The 25,944-nt window shown below is 33.9% G+C and overlaps 1 protein-coding gene across 3 annotated transcripts in view; it reads right to left on the reverse strand.

Moving 5' to 3' along the window:
- Positions 1 to 25,687, reverse strand: part of RBP2 (retinol binding protein 2) — a 51,905-nt gene extending 26,218 nt beyond the window's left edge. The window contains exon 1 of one of the 3 annotated variants that reach the window (XM_074301660.1): positions 25,666 to 25,687. The gene's annotated coding sequence lies outside the window, so the exon portion shown is untranslated. Of the gene's footprint in view, positions 1 to 2,278; positions 2,435 to 10,242; positions 10,374 to 25,665 lie in introns of those variants that run through there. The other 2 variants (XM_074301658.1, XM_074301657.1) reach the window with 2 other exon arrangements.
- Positions 25,688 to 25,944: the final 257 nt, after the last annotated feature.

Genomic DNA, 25,944 nt, shown 5'->3' on the forward strand with positions numbered 1-25,944 from the left:
GCAAAGGTGAAGCAAGAAGAACCAGGAAAACAATATAAAAATGATAATAATAATATAAATGAAAAAAAGAAAGCCAGCAACAAAAAAGTAATGAAACAAATAAATCCAATTATAATGATCAAGTTTGGCCTTAAAGCAAAATACATTCCTCCCTTCTCTACTGAAGTGGGGACTTATGGGTGTGGAGCACTACTTCCACTATTGGACTTGATTGACATGTTGGTTAATTGTGCTGAACTGATTTTCCTTCTTTTTAAAAAAATTCCTATAAGGTATGGTTTGATGGGAAAGGGGAATTAGAGGGATATTTTAGAAAATAAAGATTGAAATCAAAAGATAGAAACATTTAAAAAAATATGCTTGGGGGAGAATTGTGAGTTGATCCACACATTCTGTAATACAATTTGGAATTGTTCAGTAAAAGTCATGAAACTGACCATTTTCTTTGATTCATTGCTGCTATAATTGGGGTTATACCTCCAAAGAAGTCAAAGAGCTCTCTCTCTCTCTCTCTCTCTGCATATCAATCTATCTATAAATCAATTTGCATTTATGTATATATAAAATCTATATCAAATATTCATAATAGTTTTGGTGGTAACAAAAAATAGTTTTTTGGTAGCAAAAAAAAAAAGGAAATGGTGATCAATTAGAAGGGGAAAAGACAAAAAATATTTGTAGTATAAAAGAGGAATATCAATAAAATGAATTTTTTTCAATACATAAGGCTGGCAAACAGGACCAGGGGAATGAGATCCCAAATATATGTGAACAAAGGTGATTGGATAACATAAAGAAAAAATCTGTGAAAAAAAGTATCTAAACATATTTGTACCCTTACAAAAATGCAAGTGGGGATAAATAATTTTTGGTAGGGGCACCAGTTCAATTCTCCATGCTGATACAGACTCCTAGTGTACTGTTTGTGATAAGGTACACCTAACAGTTAGTTTCTGAGAGAAAGAAAAAGAATTAGAAGGTAAGCAAAAATGAAAATTAAGCTAACCAAGTCCTAGGGTTTTCTTGGTAATTTGATGAAAGCAAAAGATCCCCAAAGCCATAAAATAACTTATTAAAAAAAGAGAAGAGAAAAATTTTAGTGTAGGAAAAGAGTGAATAATGACTTCTCCCAACCTCTGCATCTATTTAGAATCTGTACTCTTCAAAGCTCAGCTGAAGAATGACTTCTTCTCCCATTACCTGATTACTTTGGCCATCAATAATCTCCCTCTCTCTGAATTCTTATAATATTTAATATAACATTTGCTATCATATTTCTACATTATACAATTCATTCATCCTTTCACATGTTAGTCTTGTTTCTTCAGATAGATTGTAGTTATTTGAAGTTAACAGTTAAAGACTCTTTGGGTTTTAAAATTAGAAGGGGGTATAAGCCCTCTAGTTCTAAATCAATCCTTTCTTAAAAAAAAAAAAAAAAAAAAAAACATAAATAAAAGATGAGAGAAAAAGAGGGATGAATGAAAGAGATAGTAATTTAGCAAAGAACTTCCTAATTTTTAAGTGTTTCCATTTTTCTGTAGATTCCATATGGTCTAGTAAAATGCTAAGCACATGACATACTTTCAATAAATACTTATTTATTGATTTACTGAATACAAGTATTTCTAAGTTGTTAAGTAAGATGAATCAGAATGAGGAATTGCCTTGAACTAAGGATGCTGGGGATTTCTCATGAAGAGGCTAACTTGGTTATCACCACAGTGCAATACATAAAAGTTTTGAGATATCAGTACCTCAACCTCATGAATCACCAAGAAAAATAGAGTTGCAGTGTTCTAAACCCATCACTAATAATGAAGAAACTATATCTACAATACTCCATTTTCCTTATAATAATCTATGGACCTCAGATACTCCACAAATGGGTTGTTGTCCATTCTCCTCTCTCTGAGTGTAGATGGCTCTCTTTATCACAAGATTATTGGAACTTAGATGATTTATTTGGCAATTATGTTTGAGCCCTAACATTTTCCTTCCTAATTTCTTGCCTAAGTCTTCTTAGTAATTTGTATGGCTCAGTCATGTATCAATCTATCTCAGTCTCTCAGGTGGGTATTACATCTGGGATAGCTCATAGGTCCAAAATTTATTTAAATTGCAAAAGACTCTACTAGGAACACTTTTTATTAATGGGTCCAAATTTGAATTCATTTAATAGAATATCCCCCTCAAATGATGTCCAGAATGGTAAGATCTATTAGCTACTTAGAGTTAATGAAAGAAAAAGTTTAAGAAAAATACCCAACCATTTTACCTTTAGTCTCAGGGAGAGTGGTTTTCCAGATGCTGGATTCACTGCATTCTGATGTCTCCAGTAAAGTATTTTCTTACCTAGCTCTATCCACACCCATACTGTCACTCTAATCTTGCCCCTTTCTCCCTTTCTCCAAAAATGCAAGGGCAGGGTTTCTTTAGCCTCACAAGGATGAGATAATAAACACCACAAACCTAATGTGGGGCAATTCCTCTAATATTTAAAAATCTGGAAAAACTGGTTCATTAGTCAGTCAATAATGAGGGTAAGAATTAGTAATGGAATAGTAACATGACTCATCTGTCACTAAAACTTTAAATCCTAAGAACCTGAAGAAGAAATGTACTTTGAAAGTTCCATTAGTCTATCTCTTATTTCTAAATATGGTTTCACCTATTTAATTTTATCCATCCAAGCTGCCTTGGTTTTAGAACCTTAAGGTTGTAATTATTCCACAAATTTCCTTCAATTAATTAAAATATTAATTGGGCACCTGCAATATACATAGCACTCTATTAGTTCCTATGGAATATATAAGAAAAATATAAGATTAAGTTCTCTTATGAGAAAATTAAATTCAGAAAAAGAAAATTAACCTTCATGAAACAATGAATAATAATGGATTATATACATCATATAATAAAGTGATATAACAAATAACTTAGAATATTAGATAATAGGCTAGTATGTAATATAATATTCTTACTTTCCTTACAATTTTGTTGATTGAATAATATGGCCAATTAGTTCAAAATTAATTCAAGAGAAAAAGAAATCATGAAAAGTGTCCATGGTAGAGTAGATCTCAATAGAATGCTTTTTACCTTTTCCCACCCTTTCATGTAAAAAAAAATTAAATTGCAATATCTTTGAAAGATAGACAACATAGGCAAAAAGGAAAAAGAGAGAAGAAATTCCAGCAGGAAAAACATCACTAAGGCCAAAATCACAGCATTGTGGAATGAAAAAAAGTTGTAGATTTGGGAATAAAATAATCTGAATTCAACTTGTGTTTCCTTCATTTGCTGGCTGTGCAATTCTGAGTAAGTTAGACAATCACAGAATCTCAGAGTTGGAATGGACAATCATGAGAAATCCACTCTTCTACTGAGTCCCTTCAAGAAAATAATCATCCAAAATTTACTAGAATACCTCTAGTTAAGGGAAAATTACTATCTTCTAAGAAGTCCATTCCACTTTAGGATAGGATCAGAGATCTTAATCTGTAAGGGAGTGTAGAGGACACTGAGTCCAACCACATATACACAAATGATATCATATAGTACGCATATGTATATTTGTGTATGTACACAGATCACATCATAATACATGCTATTTACATGTATGTAAGTGTGCTCCTGAAAGGAAACTAGATACTAGAAGAGTAGGTAATGTAATTTAGATAGATTTACACACACTTATACACATATATGCATATGTACACTATACAGTATACATTCATGTAATATATATTTACACATACATATTATATGATATAGACTATGTAAATATGTGTGTATATATGAATCTCTGTGTATGTATGAATATATTCCTTTTCTAGAGGGACTTTTCATTTTACAAGAGGATTCTTTGCAGTTTTGCATCTTTGCAGCAAGTTTTAAACATATAATATGGTATTCAACATAGGATATTTCCATTTATACATAACTTTTTACATCACTTACATAAAATAGGAAATAGGAGCATTTTTCTTTAAAATTAGTATTAGTGGGCTATTGGTATTTTGTTAATTTCTTATATAATTATTTTATTTCTAGGGATCTCTTTTGATCTATGTATATTATAAATGACTTCTTATATGTGTTATATGGTTTAAATAAAATATATTACATATGATATATAATTCTACATAAATATGTTATATAAAATAATAATATATTATATAAACATAAATAACATATTCTATATTATATACACTTACTTGCATGGGCCAAATCATATATAAAATATGCAAATACCTAGGTAAAAATCATATTCCTAGAAATATAATAATTATGTGGGAAATTAATTATATATAGACATATAATGTGTATAATTAAATATACAAATACACATGTAATACATGAAATTAATAATAAATGAAATGGATATACATATAATATGTATACACATATACATAGGCTAAATCTTATCCCTAGATATAGAATAATTATATGTGGAATTAATATAACACTAATAGCTCATTAAAACCAGTCTTATAGAAGGATGTTCCTATGTCCTATTTTATGCAATGGATGAAATGCTGAAAAACTATGTGCAAATTCAAATTTCATATATTGAATATTGTTGTATATATCTAAAATTTGATGTTGAAGGAGAAATCTGCAAAAAAAAAAAAAAAAAAACCTTCTTGTAAAATGAAAAGTCCTTCTACAAAGTGCTTAAGATAATCTCATTTTACTTTCCTAAATATTGATGATTCTTTATAGGGCATATATTCGCATGCATATATACAGATCATATCATGTAACATGTTGTTTCCATGTGTGTGTATTATGTGTGTGTGTGTGCTCATGATCCAACTTCCTCACACTCTTTTGAAAGTTAATGAGATAATATATATTACTCTCTGGAATCATGGTTCTCACAAGGGAGAACATTTCAGGCAGGGAGGAAAGCCGAAGAAAATACTGGGAGTGGAAAATGAAGTGTCTTGTTCAATGACTAACTTGGAGACCAGTGTCATCAGATCAAAAGTTCATGTAGAGACATAAGATGTAAATATACCAGAAAGGTAAGAAGGGACTATATTGTGAAAGGCTTTGAAACAGCATTTTGTATTTGATCCTGGAACCACTAGGCAGCCACTGGAATTTAGAGAGTGATAGAGGAATGATTAAATGGAATATGGATTGGAACAGGGAAAAACTTATAAACAGAAGTAGGAGAGTTGGATTATATTAGAAAGTCACAAAATAAATAAATTATGGTGCCTTTGTTTTTTTTTTGTTTTTTTTTTTGGTTTTGCCATAAAGTTCATTATGAGCTAATGGCCACCTCTTTCAGGGATCAATCAATTAACATACAGTTGCTAAGCAATTAATTTATTTGAATTTATGATAAGAACTGGGCTATAGATACAAAATAAAAGTAATTGCTACTCTGAAGAAAGTTACATTGTAATGGAATGAGAAAACAGGTACATATATAGGTATAAATGAGATACATATAGGATGAATACCCAGTAACATTAAAGAAGTACTAATAGTTAGGGGATCAGGAAAGGTCTCCTGCACAAAGTAGAGCTTGAGCTAAGTATTAAAAGAAGCCATGGACTATAAGAGGTAGAGATTAGGAGGGAGAACATTTTTAGGCATGGGATATATTCCATACTGTCTCCCATACCTGAAATGTAAAGGCATGAAAATGGGAGATAGAACACCATGTATGGGTTATAACAAGAAGGACTTTATTTTGGGACCATAGAGTTCATAGAAAGGATTAATATTTTAAAAGACAGGGAAAATAGGAAGGATACAGGTTGTAAAACATTTTACATGCAAAAGGAAAAGTTGTATTTGATTCCAAAGGCAACAGGGAGCTACTGAATTATAATGAATAAGAAGTGATATAATCAGACCTGTTTTTTGGGTAAATAACTTTAGTAGTTTTGTGGAGAATGGACTAGAGTAGGGAGGGAACTTGAGGAAGGAAGCCAAGAGGCAATAAGGTGATACTAGGGTAGTAATTGTGTGAATAGAAAAAAAGAAATGGATTAAAAATATTTTGGAGATTTGGCAATTAGTTGGGGGGATGAGTGAGAGAGAGTTATGGTTGATATTAAAGATGTAAATCTGGATCATTAGAAGAATAGTGATTTCCTTAAAAGTAAAAGGAAAGTTTGGAAGAGGATAGTCTTGAGGAGAAAGAGAATGATTTTAATTTCAGATTCTAATTGCATTTGAAATGATTATGACATATCTAGTTTGAAATGCTTGATAAGAAGTTAGTTGTAGAGGAGTGCTGGAGAAATATTGGGAATGCATATATAAATCTGTAAAATCATTTGCATAGAGATGATAATTGAATTCATGGAAGTTATTGAGCTTACCATTAGAAAAATATGGAGAAAAAAGAGAAGACCCAAACTAGAGTCTTGGGATATAGCACCAAGTATTGGATGTGGTATAGCTGAAGATCCAGAAAAAAAAAAAAAAAAAAAAAAAAACTGGAAAAGAGCAGTCAGACAGGAAAGAAGAAAATCAAGAAAGAACAGTTTCATGAAATCCAAAGAGAACAGAGTATCCAGGAGAAGAGTGTGATGGACAATATTAAATTATAGAGAAAGCAAGAAGAAAGAAAGAAAAGAGGCCACTAGATTTAGCAATTTAGAAATCAGGGCACTTTGGAGAGAACTGTTTCAATTGAATGAAGAGGTTAGAAGTCATATTGCAGAAGGTTAGGGAAGGGGAGGCACCATATGTTGATGGTTTTTCTCAAGGAATTTAACTGAGAGAGCATGTGGAAGAAGAAATGATTAAGGATCTTAAGGGGAATGTTTAAAAAAATGGGAAGGAAGAAAGCCTAGCAGAACCATCTCACACTATACTACAAAGTAACAATCATCAAAATAATTTGTTACTGATGAAGAGAAGTCAACCAGATAAACTAGAGCTATACAGGATAAAGAAACAAATGAAACTTGTAACCCAATGTCATTAAACTCAAAGTTCCCAGTAATTGGAACAAAGACTCAATATAAAATGCAATATGACAAAAGATAAGATTTAGAAGAATGCCTCACACCTATACCATGATTAACCTAAAATGAATAAATGAATTAGATATCAAAAGTCACAGTAGAAACAAATTAAAATAATAAGGAAGAAATTTACTTTCAGATCAATGGTTAGGAGAAGGATTCATGACCAAAGAGGGGATAGAGAAAATCACAGAAGAAAAATTGGAAAATTATGATTATATAAAATGAAAAGATTTTGCACAAATAAAAGAAATGCAGACAAATTTAGAAGAGAAACAATTAAGAGGAGAAAAGCTCTGCATCAGAATTCCTGGATAAAAGTCTCATTTCCAAGGCAAATGAGGAATTAATTTAAATTTTTAAAGAACCATTTCCCAATTGATAACCAAAAGATAAAAACAGACTGCAGAGGAAGAAATCCAAGCTATCATTTACGAAGAAATCCTCCACATCTGCAACAGGTGGAAAAATATAAATTAAAACAACTTTGAGATTCTGCATCATATACATCAATTTGGCAAAGTTAACAACAACCAAAAAAAGGAAAGTCACAAATGGTGAGGGAGATTTAGAAAAAATAAGCACATTGATACATCCATTCTGGAGAGCAATTTGTAACTATGCTTCAAAATCATTAAACTGTGTCTATCTTTTGACCCAGAGATACTACTAAAGAGATACTCCAAAAAGATTAAAAGAGGTAAATTACTCATATGTACAAAAATGTTTAAAGTACTTTTTTTTGTGATGGCAAAAAGCTAGAAGTTAAGGGAGTACCAATAAATTAGTCAATGATTAAACAAATTACAATCCATAAATGTAACATAATACCCTTGTGCGCTAAGAAATGATGAATGTTTCAGATAAATCTAAGATTTGTATAAACAGAGTCAAGTAAAATGAGCAGAACCAGGAAAATAATGCAAAATAAATAAAAGTTGATAAAACAAAAAATTTTAAAAGACTTAAAAACTCTGATCAATTCAAGATCAATTATGATTCCAGAAGACCAATGATGAAGAATGATACCTACTTGCTAACAGAGATAACAGTAAACTGATTATGTAAAATGAGATATGGGAATCATGGGAATCATATGGGAAATATAGGAATTTGTTTTGCTTGCCTATGCATATTTGTGATGAGGGTTTTCTTTTTCTTTTCTTTTTTCTTTTTTTTTTTTTTTTAATAGAGGCTTATAAAAGGGACAGAAAGTAAATGTATGTTACTTGAAAAAAAAAATGAAGAAAATTTACCTGAGAAAGAAAGGAGAAATGTTGGGCTAGCAAGGATAAGATATAGAATCATAAATAGGGCAATAGCTAGTAGTATCTAATGAGGATTTCTTAAGGACTGGAAAGAAATAGACTTTTTTAGGCAGCAGAAAAAATGCTAGTAGATAAGAGAAAGATTGAAGATTAGAGGGAAGGATGATAGTGGAAACAATCTGTTAGTGAAAATAGGAAGAGATGGGATCAAACACACTATAAAGGGATTGCTTTGGCAATGAGAAGGCTACCTCTTTCTTCATCAGAAACTAGAGTAAAATAGAAGATAGTGGATATTTTATCAGAGGGATGCAATATGATCAGAAAGGGAGTAGAGGGAACTCACAAAGAACAGCTTCAATTTTTAAAGCAGCTTATAAGAGAAAGTCCTCAGCCAAGACTGTTGCTATGGGAGGCATGAGGACAGAAGTTTGGAACAGTTGCTATGGTGAATGTGGTAAAGAATCAATCAGGGAGGAATAAAAGGATAAAGAACTCAACTGAGATGAAATAATACCAAGGACTTCATCAGCACACCTATTTCCAAAATTTAAGCAGGACCATGAGAACGAAAATCCCATTTGCTCTGAAGATCAACTCAAACATAAGCCATGAGAATTACAGATGTTTTTCCTTTTTCCCTTTCTCCCTTCTTTGTCCCTCAAAGAACTACAGTATTTAAAGACATCAAGGGCAGGCACATAGTATGGTAGATAGAGTGCTGGATTTGGAGGCAGGAAGACTTTTCTTCCTAAGTTCAAATCCTACTTCTGATACTTACCACTATGAGACCCTGGGCAAGTCACTTAACTATATTTTTCCTTATCTGTAAAATGAACTGGAGAAAGAAATGACAAACCATTCTAGGATCTTTGCCAAGAAAACCCCAGATGGACAACCATGGAAGAGATCAAACAAGAACAACAAAAGATACAAGGAGGGATTAAGGAGCAGAGATAAGAGATATATGCCTTTGCTTATCCACTAATCACTACACTTGAACCTTTGGGAATATAGGAAAATCTGATCAGTACATGTGAAAGATGAGACTTCCTTTATAAAAAAAAGAGAATCTAAGAAAATCATATTGACAATTGCTATTCACCCGCAACTACATAAATTAAATTTAATTCAGATATTTCAATCTCTTATTAAGCCCTCCTGAAGCCCATGTGGACTGTAATGAATATCCTTTAATAAATTCCATTTTGATAACTAAGAATTTATGTATGGGCTCTTTTCTTCCCCCTAATATGGATGCTAATTCATTAGAGAACCACTCATTTGGAAAATCATTTGCTACCAAATGACAAAATAAAAATGAGTAGGTGAATGCTAGTCTTTTTTTTTTTTTTATTTAAAAAAAAAATCCTACAAACTTAAGGAAATAGCATTAATAATCCAATCGTGGGCAGATTCTTAGAATCAGGAACTACCTTATAATCCATTTCTAAGACAGTCTTTTCCAGCTATCCTGGCAAAATGTTAATATAGCTTGTATTTCCATTTGTAGGCAGCTAGGTGGCATGGGGTTAAAACCTGGACCTGGAAGCATGAAGAACTGACTTCAAATCCTTTCTCAGATATTTACTAGCTTTGTGATCCTGAATAAATTACTCTCTGCCTGTTAGGATCTGAAAAATAGAGACAATAATAGCACTGACCACACAAGGTTGTTGTGAGATTCAATTGAGGTAATATTTGTAAAGACTCTTAGCACAATGCCTGGAACATAGTAGGTATTCGATAATTTTTTTTTCCTCCTTTCCATACCCCCCTTTATGATCATGTTATCTCTTCTTTGAGCGATTCCATCTTCTTCTTCCACTGCATAGGCCCTATATGCTTTCCATTGACCAAAACCTGTTCTCAAGATAGGACTTTTCATAAATTACTTAACCATCCATTTAAATATGCTACTATTTTCTCTTATAGGGGAAAGCAGAGGGGAAAGTTGCTTTTCTTTTACTTACCAGACCATCTCAAGGTCTTGCTTCATTTGTAGTCTGTGGAACAAAATGTTTTGTCCTCTAAAAGCCCTCCGGAGGATGGAGGGCTAAAGAAGTAGTAAAGATACATAGCTTTTATACAAGAGATTACATTACAAGGAAGAGAGTATTGAGAAGGGGAGGGGGAGACATCTAATTGGTTGTTGCCATTTGGAGAGATTGGAATGGAAGGTTTCTGTTACAAAGGATTACATCATAAATTGGGGAGCATTGAGAAATATGTGCCCTCTCCCCTGATTGAATGTTAAACATTGGTGCCAAAGGCAGATTAGAATGGGATGCTTTATTTCCCTGATTCTGAGAGGAATCATCAGTCAGATCTTCAAACTTCAGATTACTGAGTTGACAGCATTTAATAATCTAAATATTGATAACATTGAACAAGGATAAATGTCATCATTTCTAATTAAGTAAATATATCTGAAATTTAAGTAAATATTGGCTTGTACACATCGTACTTATGCAGGTCACAGAGACAGAAATAATTAAAAAAAATATAGTTCTTCACTTTATCTCTCCATTCCGCACAGTTAGTAGGTAAAAGAGGCATCTAGAGGCAAGGGAGATTTTTTTCAGGGTCCCATAAGTCACAACAGTATTATTATACTATGTCTATGTGTAAGGCCAAGTCTTCTTCCATGCTTTATTTTCAAATAGTTTTTGTAGGAGAATAGAAATAATACTGTAAGAACCAATTATTATTCTTCAATTCTACATGTTGATAAATCTAACAAGAAAGGATATCATTGACAATCATGGCCCAAATATAGGGGGAGGGATGATGAAAAATAAGACATATCTAGAAATATTTGCAAATCTGCATGCTGGTTTCAGGGTCTTTGAGACAACAGGCTATATTTAACTATCTTGTGGTCACTGAGATGCTGCATAGTTCACTCTAAACTCAAGTTTTCTTGAGAGCTGATATTAAAATTCTCCAAGCAGTCCCAGTACTGATTTTTGTAATCCTGAGAAGGGGGATCTTCTGTCCTTTCTGATCTTTCCTCCACAGGCTTTGAAAACCTGATATTTTCCAGAGAAAAGAGTGCCGTTAGCCATGACTGGAGATTCTCCTTTTGCAAGCCAAGAAGAGAAGAAAAATCCATTTAGTACACTAAGGGTGGGAGGAAAAAAAGCCCTATTAGATACTAATCATGTTCTGAACTATTGAGTATGTGTATGGAAACCACAGAAATTTTTTGTAAATTTATGATACATATGTATTTTATAAATTTATTTACAAATGTAAATGTATTAACACTTGTAAATCAAAAGTATTTAAAAATAAAAGCCAACTTAAAAGAAAAAAATAATAAATTATAAATACTATTTAAGATTATTTTTGAAATGGCATTTTAAGAGTACAGGTACTTCTTATTTTATGTAACTTTGCATTTCATAAATTTGACTTTATATGAAGCATTTTGAAGGATTAGTTGAAGTTAATGTTGTTTTCTACTCTCAGATATATGAGGAAAATGATAGTATTTTAAAAGTTAAATGGCTAACTACCAGTAATAAAGACTAAGTGTATCTATGTTCACTTTACTGTATGGCACTATGCATACTTTATCATTAACTTTCCTTTCATTTCATAATTCTGTTTATTTATTATCATGTCTCAGTATTCAATATGTCTGCATTTTGGTACATTTTATGACTTGCATAAAGGCTTTATTTTGTTTATGCTTTTGTTATACAGACTAAGTGAAGTGGGTGGGTAAAGGAAATTTGCATTACATTAAAATTGCTGTAAGTAGAGATCTACAGAAAAGATCCACTTGCAGAAAGTAAGAATTTTTGTAATTATCACTAAACCAGGATTTTGAATTAGAAGAGAGAACTTAAATTTCATCTGCCTTCTTCATTTTATGGATGATGAAAATTGAAGTTTTAAGTGATGAAATGATTTGCCTATAGTCACACTTGTTCTTGAGTTATTTCAGCCTTGTTCTTCATAACCCCATTTAAGGTTTTCTTGGCAGAAATACTACAGTGGTTTGCTATTTCTTTCTTCAGTTCATTTTACAAATCAGAAAACTGAGGTAAATTGGGTTAAGTGACTTGCCCAGGGTCACATAGCTAGGAAGTACAGAAGACAAATTTGAAAAGGAAATCTGGAGTCTTTCTGACTCCAGGCCTGGAGCTCTATGCATTATAGCATCCCCTAGCTGCTTAGAGTCACAAGGGTAGTCTCTAAGAAAGAAAAGATTTGGATCTAAGTTCTGTGATTTTAATCCAGTGCTTTTTTCTCTATGTCAGCTTGTCTTAAAACTACTATTAACATTAAAATATGCACAAAATTTTCTTTTCATAAGTAAAGCAGCTCCTGAGCTTAATGATTTTCATAGAATTTTTCATTCATATTCTATAATATCATTTTGAAAAAAAAGTTTTCCACATTGATTTTAAAATACCAATTTTGGAAAAGAAATTTCATCTTTTTCTTTGCTAAAATTAAAAAAAAAATCTATTTCTTAAATTAATAAATAATAATAAAAATAACTAAATAAATAAATAATGGAATGAATAAAATAAATAAATAAATAAACAGCATAAATTTTAATAGCAAGAGTAGATAGGAAAATAAAAAAAGGAAAGATCCTGGAAAGATGGTGCAGTACTTGTTGGTGAATTTCAAGCTCTCCAGATTTCCCACACACATAGAACAAATTTGTGCCTCAAGGAAAACATTCACTGGTGAAAAATCAAGAAGACTTGGGGCAGAACGGTGGTACTCCAGGTAAAACTCAAAAGATCCAAAGAAAGATCCCAGGCTAGGGATTAATCCCTATGAAGTGCAAACACCTCCAGATTAGCTCTTCAGAAACGCCAAGTGGGAAAGCCCTGGGGATAGCTGGGAGCCTCAGCTGGAACTACAGATACTTTAACCTTCAGTATTGGACTGTGAGTTAGTGTTAGAGTCTCAGATGACTAAGGGAACCTCAGCTGATTGGGAACATCAAAAAAAACCTTAACAGTCAAATGAGAGACATGGAGGAAACACCAAAAAATAAAAATAAACCCTCCAAGAAAAACAAGATTATGAAAAAAAAAAAGTTAACCATCTAGAAAAGGAGATACAGAGTCTCAAAGATGAAAATAACACTTTGAAAATTAGAATTGGGCAAGGGGAAGCAGTGAAGTCATGAGGCCCAAAAATAACAAAACAGGTTATAAAGAATGAAAAAATAGAAGAGAATATGAAACATTTAATAAGAAAAACAATAGATCTGAAGAAGAGATCAAAAGAGAAAATATAAGAATAAATGGACTACCTGGAAATTGTGACCAAAAAAGAACCTTGACACAATAATGCAAGAAAACTGTCCTGGAGTGATAGAACATGAGGGGAAAGTAGAAATGGAAAAAAATCTACTGATCTAAATCAATGACACCCTATGTGGAAACCACATAGAAATATTATTGCCAAACTTTGAAATCCCCAGATCAAAGAGAAAATTTTGCAAGAAACAAGGGGAAAAAAACAATTTAAATACTCTGGAGCTACAATTAGAATTGTATAGGATTTATCAGTAGCCACAATAAAAGACTGCAGATCCTGGAATAATAGCTACCAAAAATCAAAAGAATTAATCCTATGGCCAAAAATATCATATCCAGCAAATTATCCATAATATTGAATGAGAAAAAGAAAGAACATTCAACAAACTTGCAGATTTTTAAGACTTTCTGTCAACCAAATGTGAATTTAAATTTTTTATTAAAGAAGACAAGAGAGAGATTCATGGGTCAGAGGAGGTTAAGTAACAGCAAGGCAAGTTAAGGAGCAGAATTAAAGCAAAGGGTCAGCAAGGATAGGAAAGATGCGTGTGTAAGTAGGGGGTTATGTCTGAATTCAAGGATGGTGCTCTATCCACCGGGCCACCCAGCTGCCCTCTATCCTTTCTTAAATATAGCTTGCTTGGCTATGGTGGGAGTATGGAAGGGGAAAAAAAGGATAAAGTAAAAAAGGTACACAGCAAAGAACAAAAGAACAATTTACAAAGAAGTAAAGAAAAGATGGAAAATTATGAATATAATTTCTTTTACTAATGTATATATATTTTTTCTTGAATGGTAATTTGTTGTTATATATTTTGAATCCTTCCTGATGTTTTGCTGGACACATCACAATATATTCTTTTATATTGTTTTGTTGCTTTTCTTTTTTTTTTCTTATTCTGTTTTTTTTTAATAAAATTAAAAATTAAAAAAGAAATTTTATATAAACAGTGTGACATAGTGGATAAAGATCTAGCTTCTGAGCCATCTCAAGATGACTTCTTAAACTAGAGTTTCATTTCACCTCTGACACATAATTGTTGTGATACAAAGCAAGTCAAGAACTACTCAGTGTTCTAGAAAGCTAAAGACAACAAACGATAGCAAAAATACTGACCTGAATTGCTAAAGGGAGTTTCTTCATTAGGGAATATTTTACACCAATGAAATCAAAGTTCTTTTTTTTTATTTTTTAAATTAATTTTTATAATTATAACATTTTGTTTGACAGTACATATTCATAGGTATTTTTTTTTTTTTTTACAACATTATCCCTTGTACTCCCTTCTGTTCCAAATTTTTCCCCTCCTTCCCTCCACCCCCTCCCCTAGATGGCAGGCATTCCCATACATATTAAATATCTTATAGTATATCCTAGGTACCATATATATGTGCAGAACTGAATTTTATTGTTGCTGTTGTTGCATAGGAAGGATTGTATTCGGAAGCTAAAAATAATCTGGGAAGAAAAACAAAACAAAACAGTGCTCACAGTTTATACTCTAAATCAAAGTTCTAATAGCAATCGTTTTTTTTTTGTTTTTTTTTTTAAAGTTTACAATAAGCAGAGGGCAACCTAATCAAACCTAGACTATTTTTTAAAAAGAAACTTTAAAATAATGTTCAAAAATATTAAAGATTGTCTTCTAACATTTTCATGAAAAATTGTGATGACAAATTTTGGATTTTATTGAAATACATTAGAAAACATAAAAGATGTGACTATTAAAAACATGTATGATATCATTTGACTTCAATATGGTAGATAAACCAGCAATTAAAAGTTAAGGTAGGGGGTAGCTAGTTAGAGCATCTGGCATCAAATGGACCTGAATACAAATTTGACCTCAGACACTTGGCTCTTAGTAGTTATGTGATCCTTGACAAGGCTCTTAACCCCAATTGGATGGAAAAATGAACAAACAAAAACTTAAGGTACAGAATCATCTTCATTTCTTACGCATTAGTATTAAATTAAAATCAGCCAGTGCCTTCAAAATTTATCATGAAAAAGACTGCTGGACACTGGGTCAGGTGTGAAAGGTCAAGTGCTAGGAAAGAAACCTTATTTTTTGACCAGTCTGCATGCTGGTTTTAGTCTTTACCACCTAGCTCTATGCTTATACTATGGAGAATTAAAAGCAATTAACTCTGTGCCCAAAAGTCTAGTTGGAGAGTGAAAGTCTATTCTAGAAAACAATTCAAAAACAATTCTAGTCTATAATTAAGTTATATATTATGTGGTTCTTGAGAGGCTGGAATGGGATTTGAAGACATTTCATTGGAGCACTGTATCTATGGAGAGAGGAATGAAAGGGAATTTAAGTTAGACCTCAAAGAAATAATTGTCCTGGGAAAGGCAGAAGGAAGGAGCAAGTTAAACAATTAGGGTTGGTCATGTAGGGGAATTTTTTTTTCTTAAATGTTATAACCTCTTTGCTCTCCCTAAATTCAACTAGAACTTTAGCAATCATTAATCATATGTATTTGAGAATGATTAAATGCTCTAAAAAACCAAGAAATGTGTTTTAGTCTCAGTTTTGCCCCTAATGGAACTATGTGGCTTTGGGTTACTTTGACTCTCTGGGACTCAGTTTGTTTATTTGTAAAAATGAGGAGATTGGACCAATTAGCCTAAGAATTTTCTCAGTTCCAAATTCTATGGCTTTATGAAGCTATAAGGCATCTCAGTTGCAAGGAAATAAAATTAATATAAATATAATATACATTAATATAATAAATGTAATACATACACATAATATATAAATAAAGTCACACTGTTTACATTGTCTGGAATTTTGAGGAAATAATCAGAAAAATTGCAAATGATGGGAGAATTTTCCCTTAGCTATAATCAGCACAATAGTTCATATAGTCTTGGCACTGCTTAATCAAAACTATTAAACAATAATCCTTTCCCAAGGGACTATTTCACCGTCTTGTCAAATAAAGGGGCGGGGGAAATAAAAAAACAGAAGCAAATTCTGTTTTCTTTTTGAGACAGAAGTTTGGTTTTGATGAACTCTTTTATACAAAAATTCCCATGAGAGTCAAACAGAAGGGAAGAGGAAAGAGAGTAAGGATTTTGGATATCTCAGTCTCTAATCAAGGTCTTCCTTACTTTTACTGAAATTCTGTGGGTCCTGAATATGAACAATATTATCAATTATAATCCCTTATACTTGTTATTGTTGTTCAGTCATTTCAGTGACTTCATGAAGTCAGTTGGCGTTTTCTAGGCAGAGATACTGGAGTGATTTGCCATTTCCTTTCCTAGTTTATTTTACAGATGAAGAAAGAGAAGCAAATAAGGTTAAATAAATTGTCACATAGCTACTGAATGTCTGAGGCCAGATTTGAATCTAGGAAAAAGGGCCTTCCTAAATTCAGGCCTGGCACTCTAGCCAATGTGCCACTTGTACTGTACCTTTATAGTCTTCAAAGAACTTTTGCAATTCATTTGATTTTACTTGACATATAAAACAATCTTGTGAATAGAAATGTCAAGGATTATCAATATTGACAGATGGAAAAATATGACACGCAAAAGTAACTTGCCCAAGATCCACCTGGTAAATCAATGGTCAAATTAAAGCTAAAACCAGGCATGTGGATCTTTCTCTCAGTGCTCTTTGAATCTGACAGTCTCACAAATATATTCCACTCTCTGTTATTAAAAGATATATTTTCCTGATTTCTGCTAATTTGGGGCCAAAGCTGCTAAAATATGGAATAGACTTAAAATCCCAGAGTCACATCTACAGTGTGACTTTATTTTGTTAGAATTCAATTTCCATATATGATAGAGCAAAATTCAAATATGAGAACAAAAGTACATTAGACTAAGTCAGCTACAAATAAGTGGGGGATTATTTGCTCTTTTGAATCCTTTAAGGCTCATTTTATAGAGCAAGGAAGGGAAGTTTCCTAAGGGAGTTTGTCCAAGTTACTCCAGAGGACAACATGGTGTCCATGGGGGGGGTGTTATGTGTGGGCTTGAGAATATCTTAATTCAAATCTTGTCTTGATCATTTCCTTGCACTGGTCACTGGATCTATTTCCTTAGAAATGAAGGGTTAGATTAAGTAGTCTCTGAAGTCTCTTCTACCACTAAATTTAAGTACCCCTAGAAGATTGAGTCAGGATTTGAATCTAGATCTTTTAATCAGACTAATGTTTCTACTGAACTGAATTACTTGCATTTACTAGCTCAAAATTATTCTCTTCTTTAGGGCTGGGATAAGAAGGACTTCATTAACCAGTGGCTTTAAATTCCAGTCTGAGGAATTCTCTTCCCCTAAAGAAGTAGCATTTTAAATCCTCTCCCCCTTATAAATATTCCCTATTTCAAAAGCTCAGTATATTTCCCCCCAGTGTTAGGTTCATCTTCAGTGTGAATTGTAAGGCAGAGATTCACCAAAGTGGGTCAGAATGGAAAAAATGTCACAAAAAGGGATTTAGATAGGGTTTCTGCCTATAGTCAGCCCCCATTTTGGTCCTCAGGATAAACTATATTAAATTCTACAGGGAAAACTAGAATTTCCAGATCAGTAACTCAAAGAACTACAATGAAAACATCAGACTCCTAGACTCCATTGTGGCAGTGTCCTCCCCCATCCTCCCATGGGGGTGTCCTCCTGCTGTGGGAGCTACTGAAACTGGCAGCATGAATTACTTCGAGACACTTAGATTTATGAACCCTTGCCAATGCTATTCTTTTTAGCTCCTGGATTCAGTGCAAAGTTTCAGAATGTATCATTCTATTCTTGTGGCAGGTGCAGTGATCCTACAGACTAAATATTTCCTTTGTAGATAACTGCCCATCTGGTAATATTTATGTTGACTATTTAAAAACTACCCATTAGAAAGTATTGAAAAGTGTCTTTAGATTCACTTTTCTTGGAGGTTTACAAAAAAAAAAAAAAAAAAAAAAAACCAACCTGGAATTAGTCAGAAGACTTTTTTTGAGTTCAGCTTGACATGGACTCTGTGATCATAGTTAAGTAACTTAATCTCTGTTTCCTCTTGTGTAAAATGGTGATTACAACAGCAACAATAATGATAGTTGATGTTTTCCTAATGCTTTCAGGTTTACAATGTTTTTCACATGTATCAGTAACCAAGCACTTTCTTACTTTTGGGTTAAAACTATTTACAGTGATGCTCTTGAGGCCTTATGCACTAAATCTCTTCTTCCCTTTCATTGAAAAAACAAAAACAGTCTCTTGTAAAGTATGGGCTAGCTCCCTAGAGGGCTTCAGGGTCAGCCAGAGTCAGAATGAATTAAAATCCTTGATCTTTAGGGGAAGAAGTGAAGGAGGCAGGCAAGCCTTTGGCTTGCCAAAGATCTCTCCTGGATTCTGGAGTCCAGAATTTCCAGCCTCTCTCCTCCTCATCCTGCCTCTAAGTGACTCTGGCCTCTGTCCCTCCCCCTCCAATCCTTGCCTATGGTCATCTGAACACCAAACATTCAGCAAGCACCAACAGTGAGAAGAGCCATTTATCCAAATATATGCTAATGGTGTCATTGTCTCATATCGAATGGGTAAGCTATCTGATTCGAGCATACCTTTTTGGAGTTTCAGCCCTCTACAATCTATGGATATCAGATGACCTCAAATAATAGCAAGAACAGCTCCCCAAGTGTACTTAAAATCAAAAGTATTTGGTGACAAGCAAATAGTTAAAGAACAAATAGTTTCAAATATATAAAATGAAATAATTGTCCCAAAGCACCTCCTGCCACACTCCTAATTCCCATCACTCAAGTAATTAAGGTTATAAGACCAATGCATCGGGTTGAATAACTTTATTAGAGCTACTATTTTTCTTCAAGGACAGATAGGGTATCATGGACACAAAGAGTTGTTTTCTGACAACTGTGTGGATGGTGCTTTGATACTATCTAATCCCTCCTTGGTCCTATAATGTCCCATGCAAAAGACAAGGTCTCAACTGCTTTGTGGCCACAGGGAAGATTCAGGTTTGGCACCAGGCATGGGAGAAAATATTTCAATAATGGCAACACCCCAGAATTCAATATATTTATATGTTCACAAATTCAAGGGCCTCCAAATATTTAATAATGCCAGCTTACAGCAACTCCCCCAAAATGGAGCAGTCCCAACAAGAGGATGGGGGGGGGTAATGCTGGCACATAGTAGGAGCTTAATAAATGATTACTGACTGATCAGTTATAGCAGGCAAAGGACATTCAAAGCAAGGAAAGGATATTCAGCAAGTATACAACATGGACCCATCTGAGTGCAATTTTTCTGTGCTTGGGCTGGACCTGATGGTCATTTGGTCAGAAGCCTAGGGGAAGATCCAGACTGTTTCTTGTGCCCTGACTTCTTTGTACCTAAGCTTCTAGCAAGCTTTGCCAGTGGTCCATGACATTAGTACCTGCAGCAAATAAGTTTGAAAGATGGTTTCAATATTTTTTAAGGAAGAACCAGCCTATATTTCATTGATATTTTATGAAATTGCTCCTACTATGGGGTTTCATTATTAATATTGCTTTTCATCTCTATCAATTAGTTAACAAGCATTCATTAAATACTTATATACCAGGCACTGGTACATAATCCCCATGCATTGGGATGTAAACAAAGAACATATAAAAATTGCCTTTACTTTTTTCTTTTTTTGGGGGGGACAATTGGGGTTAAGTGACTTACCCAGGGTCACACAGCTAGAAAGTGTTAGCTATCTGAGGCCAGATTTGAACCTAGATCCCTCTGATTTCAGGGATGATGCTCTAACTACTGTACCACCTAGCCGCTCCTGCCTTTACTTTCAAGAAGCTTTTGTACTAATATAATTGACAACATGTAAGTATATATACATTATAGAAATTGAATAGAACTGAGGTAATATTAGAGGAGAAGGCTCAAGTGACTGTAGAGAGCAGTAAAGCTTCCTGTAGAAGATTATATTTGAGCTGAGTGTGTCAGGTGTGTCACAAAGCAGAGATGAGAGAGAATATTTAAGGCATGGGGGACAGCCAGTGTAATCAGAGAGATTGGGTGGTAGAGTATCCTGTGTGTTGTTTAACCATTTCAGTCATGTCTGACTCTTCATGATTCTTCATGGGGTTTTCTTGGCAAAGATACTAGAGTAGTTTGCCATTTCCTTCTCCAGGTCATTTTACAGATGAAGAAACTGAAGCAAACAGGGGTCAGTGACTTGCCCAAGGTCAGATAGTTAATAAGTGTCTGAGACCAGATCTGAACTCAGGTCTTCTTCAGATTCCATTTATCTGCTATGCTAGCTAGCTGTCCATCCCAGGTAAGAAATAGGAGATATGATGCTAGTGCTTGATACTAGAGTGCACAGAGACATGTATTGCTGTGAGAAGAGTAAAAAAGAAGGAAGATGTTAGGTTGTGAATAGCCTTAAAATATCAGAGGATTTTTTATGTGGTTCTGGAGATAATGGAGAGCTCTTGGATTTTTTGAAAAGTGAGTGATACAGCAAATCCTATGCTTTAGAAAAATCATTTTGGCAGCTATATAGAGGAGAGGTTCAAGTGGGAAGAGATTTGAATTAAGGCAACAGAAGGCAATTATAATAAATCAGGTAAAGAGTGATGGAGAGCTTGAATTAAGAAGATAAGTTTTTTTGAAGATAATAATTAATAATTTATTTAGCATTTTGTTTTTATAAAATATCCTACATGCTCATTTTATTTGATCCTCTGAGTAACTTTTTTGTTTTGTTTTGCATTAAATTGAATTGAATAGCAATGCATGTAAAGATAGTTTTCAACATTCATTTTTTTAATTATAGCTTTTTATTTACAAGACATATGCATGGGTAATTTTTCAGCATTGACATGTGTAAAACCTTTTGTTCCAATTTTTCCCCTCTCCCAGATAGCAGGTAGATCAATACATGTTAAATATCAACATTCATTTTTGTAAAACTTTGTGTTCCATATTTTTCTCCCCCTTTCTCTCACCTCTCCTCTCCCCTAAACAGTAAGCAATCTGATATAAGTTATAGGTTTCTTTAATTGTTGTTGGGTTTTTCCTGAGGTTGGGGTTAAGTGACTTGCCCAGGGTCACACAGCTAGGAAGTGTTAAGTGTCTGAGATCAGATTTGAACTCAGGGCCTCCTGAATTCAAGGCTGGTGCTCTAGCCACTGTGCCACCTAGCTGCCCCCACATTCACTCTCCATAGTTCTCTCTCTGAATGCAGATGACATTTTCCATCACAAGTTTACTAGAATTGCCTCGAATCATCTCATTGCTAAAAAGTCCATCAGAGTTGATCATTACATAATCTTGTTGTTGCTGTGTATAATATTCTCTTGGTTATGTTCACTTCACTCAGCATCAGTCATGTACATATTTCTAGACTTTTCTAAAATCAACCTGTTCATCATTTCTTATGAACAATAATATCAGAAGGAGGTAACTTTTGAGTTAAAAGAACAGAGTACACATAAGATATGTTATTAACATAAAATAGATTTGGCAATGAATTGAATATATGATGTGCGTGATAGTAAAGTGGAAGTCTGGAAGAGAAACAGTTTTGGAGAAAAGAAAATGAGCTCAGTTTTGGCCATGTTGAGTTTGAGATGCATGGGTCATTTGAAACTTCCCCTCTAAGATTATCTACTTTTTACTTGTTTCTACCATGTATGAACCCATTTAGTTACATGTTGTTTTCTCTAGTCCATATCAACAGGTTGTTGGGCAGAGGCTATTTTGTTTCTGTCTTTTAATCTCTAATATCTAACATTATATATTAATTATGTAATAGTTGCTTAATAAATGCTTGATTGACCTTTTTATGATCATAACCATCATTTTTGCTGAGTATCCTCTCTGTTCTGATTCTGCATTCTCTTTAGATCTTCATATTTCAAACAGATATGACTTCCTTTTGGTTCTACCTCTATCTCTCACACCTCTTGTTTCTTCACTAGTCCCACTGTCATCAGAGTAGTAAAGACTCACTACCCCGATTATCGCAATTGTCTCCTAGGTCTTCTCACTTGCACTGAATCCCAGAATTACAGAGTTGGAAGGAGACTCCACATGTATTAAATTCATTCCATATTTGAAAAAGATTCCCCACTACAACTTGGACAAATACCTACATATATACATATGTGTATATACATTTATATATATATATATATATATATATATATATATATATATACATACACATATATATGCATATATACATACATATATACGTGCATATATATATATATATAAAAAATTTATTTTAAACATTCTTTTCTTTTTAAATTGAGTTCCAAATTCTCTCCCTTCCTCCCATCCTACCCCTAAGTACCTTTGGGGAATTGTTCTTGCTATTATATGAGGTCATATGAAATATGTAACTGATTTTATACATATGAAATGTAAAACACCTCAATATTAGCCATTTATCAAAAAAGTAAGAAAATTACACAATTGCCTTAGAGCCCATTAGTTCTCTCTTTAAAGATAGAGGAGGTTGTTGGGTTGTTGTTATTTCTGACACTAAGCCTTAAATTATTTATCCCTGCAAGATATTCTTTATATACTCACCACTATTAAATTAAACTTTCTTATATAGAGATTTGGTTTTTATTCTTATGGTGCTACTATGATTTCTCACTCTCTATAGGGTCCTAGTCTCATGCAGCAGGGTATTAAGAATGCCAAATCCTCCTTGGAAGTCATAGCAATGCAGTGAAAGGTTAAAATGGGGAAGGGAGAAGAAAGGAAGGTTTTGTTCTTATCAGGAACTTAAACCAAAGCTTCAAATGAATCACAAAAAATCTTTTGCTTCCTTGTTTTTCATTTATGCTGACTCACTCTGGCTTGGCCACTTGCCAGCTTAGGTGGCCTAGTAAATACAGTTTTAGATTTAGAATTAAAAATAACTGTATTCCAATCCTGCTAGTTGTTTGACCCCATGCAGATTATTTAATCTTTCTGTGCTTTGGTTTCCTAAAATGAGTGAGTTGCACATGGGGATCTCTAAGGAATCTTTTAGATAAATCTAGGAGCATACAATGCAGACCAACCTCCCCATGAACAACCACCTTTCCATTGTGTGGTATGGAAATGGTGAGGGGTCACCATTTAATAAAAAAGCTGGAGAGAGCTCTAGAGAAAAGCAAAGTTTATTGTACATTCTCGCGAGAAGGGCGTCCCACTCTTCGAGTAGACTATCGAAGAGAGGAAGCGCCTCCTGTGGGCAGGACAGCATCTTTAATCCCTAAGGCAAAACGCCCCCTCCCACCACTGACCCTCATCCTCATTGGCTGAGAGTCTTACATTCTAAACTGGAGATCTACCCATGAAATTGAACTTGACCAATAAGTACATAGTTGCCCATATTTGGATGAAATAGGGAGATGATATCATAGGAGGGGAAGGCAATGCCCTTTGATTAAACTTCAGAGTCCTTTAGGCCTACTCAAACTCTGAAGTAGATGAAGCCTTACTCGATTTTCACAACTGTCTTGAAAGATCTCACCTCATCTCATTCACCATGAATAAAGGTGGGTGATAAATATAAACTTTTCTTTCCAAGAATCAAACTAGTTTTAAAAACTTTCTGTTAATCTTTCCTTTAGTACTCAAGGAATCCATGGATACACTGTAAAATTTTCCACCTATGAAATAGCATGGTACATGCCAAAGTCTGACCATCCTGCAGCTAACCTGGTGATGAGCCAGAGGAAATCAACTCCAGAAAAAACTCCATTAATATCAGCCCATTAACAATATCATTCCTAAGTGCCAACTGTGCAGCTTTTACTGCTCTAGATTTTAAGGAGGCAGAAGATACAATACAGATCCTCAAGAGGCTTATAATCTAGTTGGAGAGATAAGAGAAATATAGATAAAACATATAAACCAGTTCTAATCCTGGCTTTTCCACTAGCTATCTACATGACCTTGAGCAACATACTCTAGTTTCAGTTTCTCCATCTGTATAATGGAAAAGGTTAGACTACTTGAATTTTTGTATTTCTTCTAAGTTCACAATTCTTATAAGTTGGTTCTTGGAGAATGAGCCTAGGGCAATACATAAGGGAGTAAGTATCTCTAGGCAGAAAGGAGAAATTGAGACCAAGAGAGCTCTCTGGTCCCATTGAAAAGCTAGTTTTCCTAAGGATGAACTTTTGTTTTCTTAAACGCAAAAATGTCCTAGTCCTTTTTCAAGGGTAGAAACCAACTGATAAATCAAGAATTCTTTGCCACAAAACCTCGTGGGGACATGATTATTTTACTCACTTTATTGTACAAAGTGGGCCCTACAAGAAGGCCAGGAATGCTATCTCTTTCACTGGATTATAGCTTTAGAATCTTAGAGGTTCTCAATTCCACACACACCCTCATTCCAGATTGGGAAACAGAAACAAGATTTGAAGCCAGTTCCTTCAGATTCCAAATTCCACCCATTACTCTATACTACCCCTCCCTCTCCTTGAATGATCTATAATCCCCTTTGCTAATAGTTATCATGTGGTTTGACCTATATTAAGTTCCTTGCTGTCCTAAGTAGGGAGAAGAAAGGGAGAAAAATTTGGAACATAAGGTTTTGTAGGGGTGAATGTTGAAAACTATCTTTTAAAATATTTAGAAAAATTAAATACTGTTAATATTTTTTAGAAAATACTTAGTCTGTAGTATAGTAGAGCTTTAGGGTAATTAATATTTATTTGGTGGCCAAAAGTTCCCACCAGAGCTGCTGGCTCTTATCTAGGAAAGATAAGTCCTAGACTTTGAGGACATTGAGACATTGACCTCAGAGAATGAAAACCTAAGTCCAGGTTCCACAGTGTGCCATGCTGGCATCTCCCCCAGGGAGAATCTCAAACAACCACAATTTCACTTGTTAGGGTTTTATTTTCCTCTCCCTAACTAATGCTAATCTGTCCTTATTCCTAGGTCTATCAGAGAAAATCTGGTAAATATAATATCATCAATCTCACCTCTATTTTGAGGTTTTCAGAATCCTCTGGCTACTATCTCATGGAAAGTAGTTGAAGCCTAACAGAGCACCGGAGAGTTTAAATGAGCAGCAATCTTAAATTTTATTCCCGTAAATCACATCTACCCTATGACCTCCTGCACATACCTTAGTATCGACTTCCCAGTCCAGACTCCAGGTGGAAAGAGGAAGGAGAAAAGGGAAAAAAGGGAAGGGTGCACCTGGTTTCGAACTTAAATAGAGTCAATGAGGTCACAGACACAAGCCAATCAACGATGAAGTCTACATCCCGAACTTGACCAAGACTTCAGAGCAAGATATAGGTTCCCTCCATGGGCAGAGTCCCACCCACGAAGGAAGTCCCTAAGTACTCAACTCTTAAGTACATCCGGGGATAAAGACCATTGGTCCACTTACATCTCAATT

The sequence above is a fragment of the Sminthopsis crassicaudata genome, chromosome 3 (genome assembly GCF_048593235.1).
Source record: "Sminthopsis crassicaudata isolate SCR6 chromosome 3, ASM4859323v1, whole genome shotgun sequence".
Lineage (NCBI taxonomy): Eukaryota > Metazoa > Chordata > Mammalia > Dasyuromorphia > Dasyuridae > Sminthopsis > Sminthopsis crassicaudata.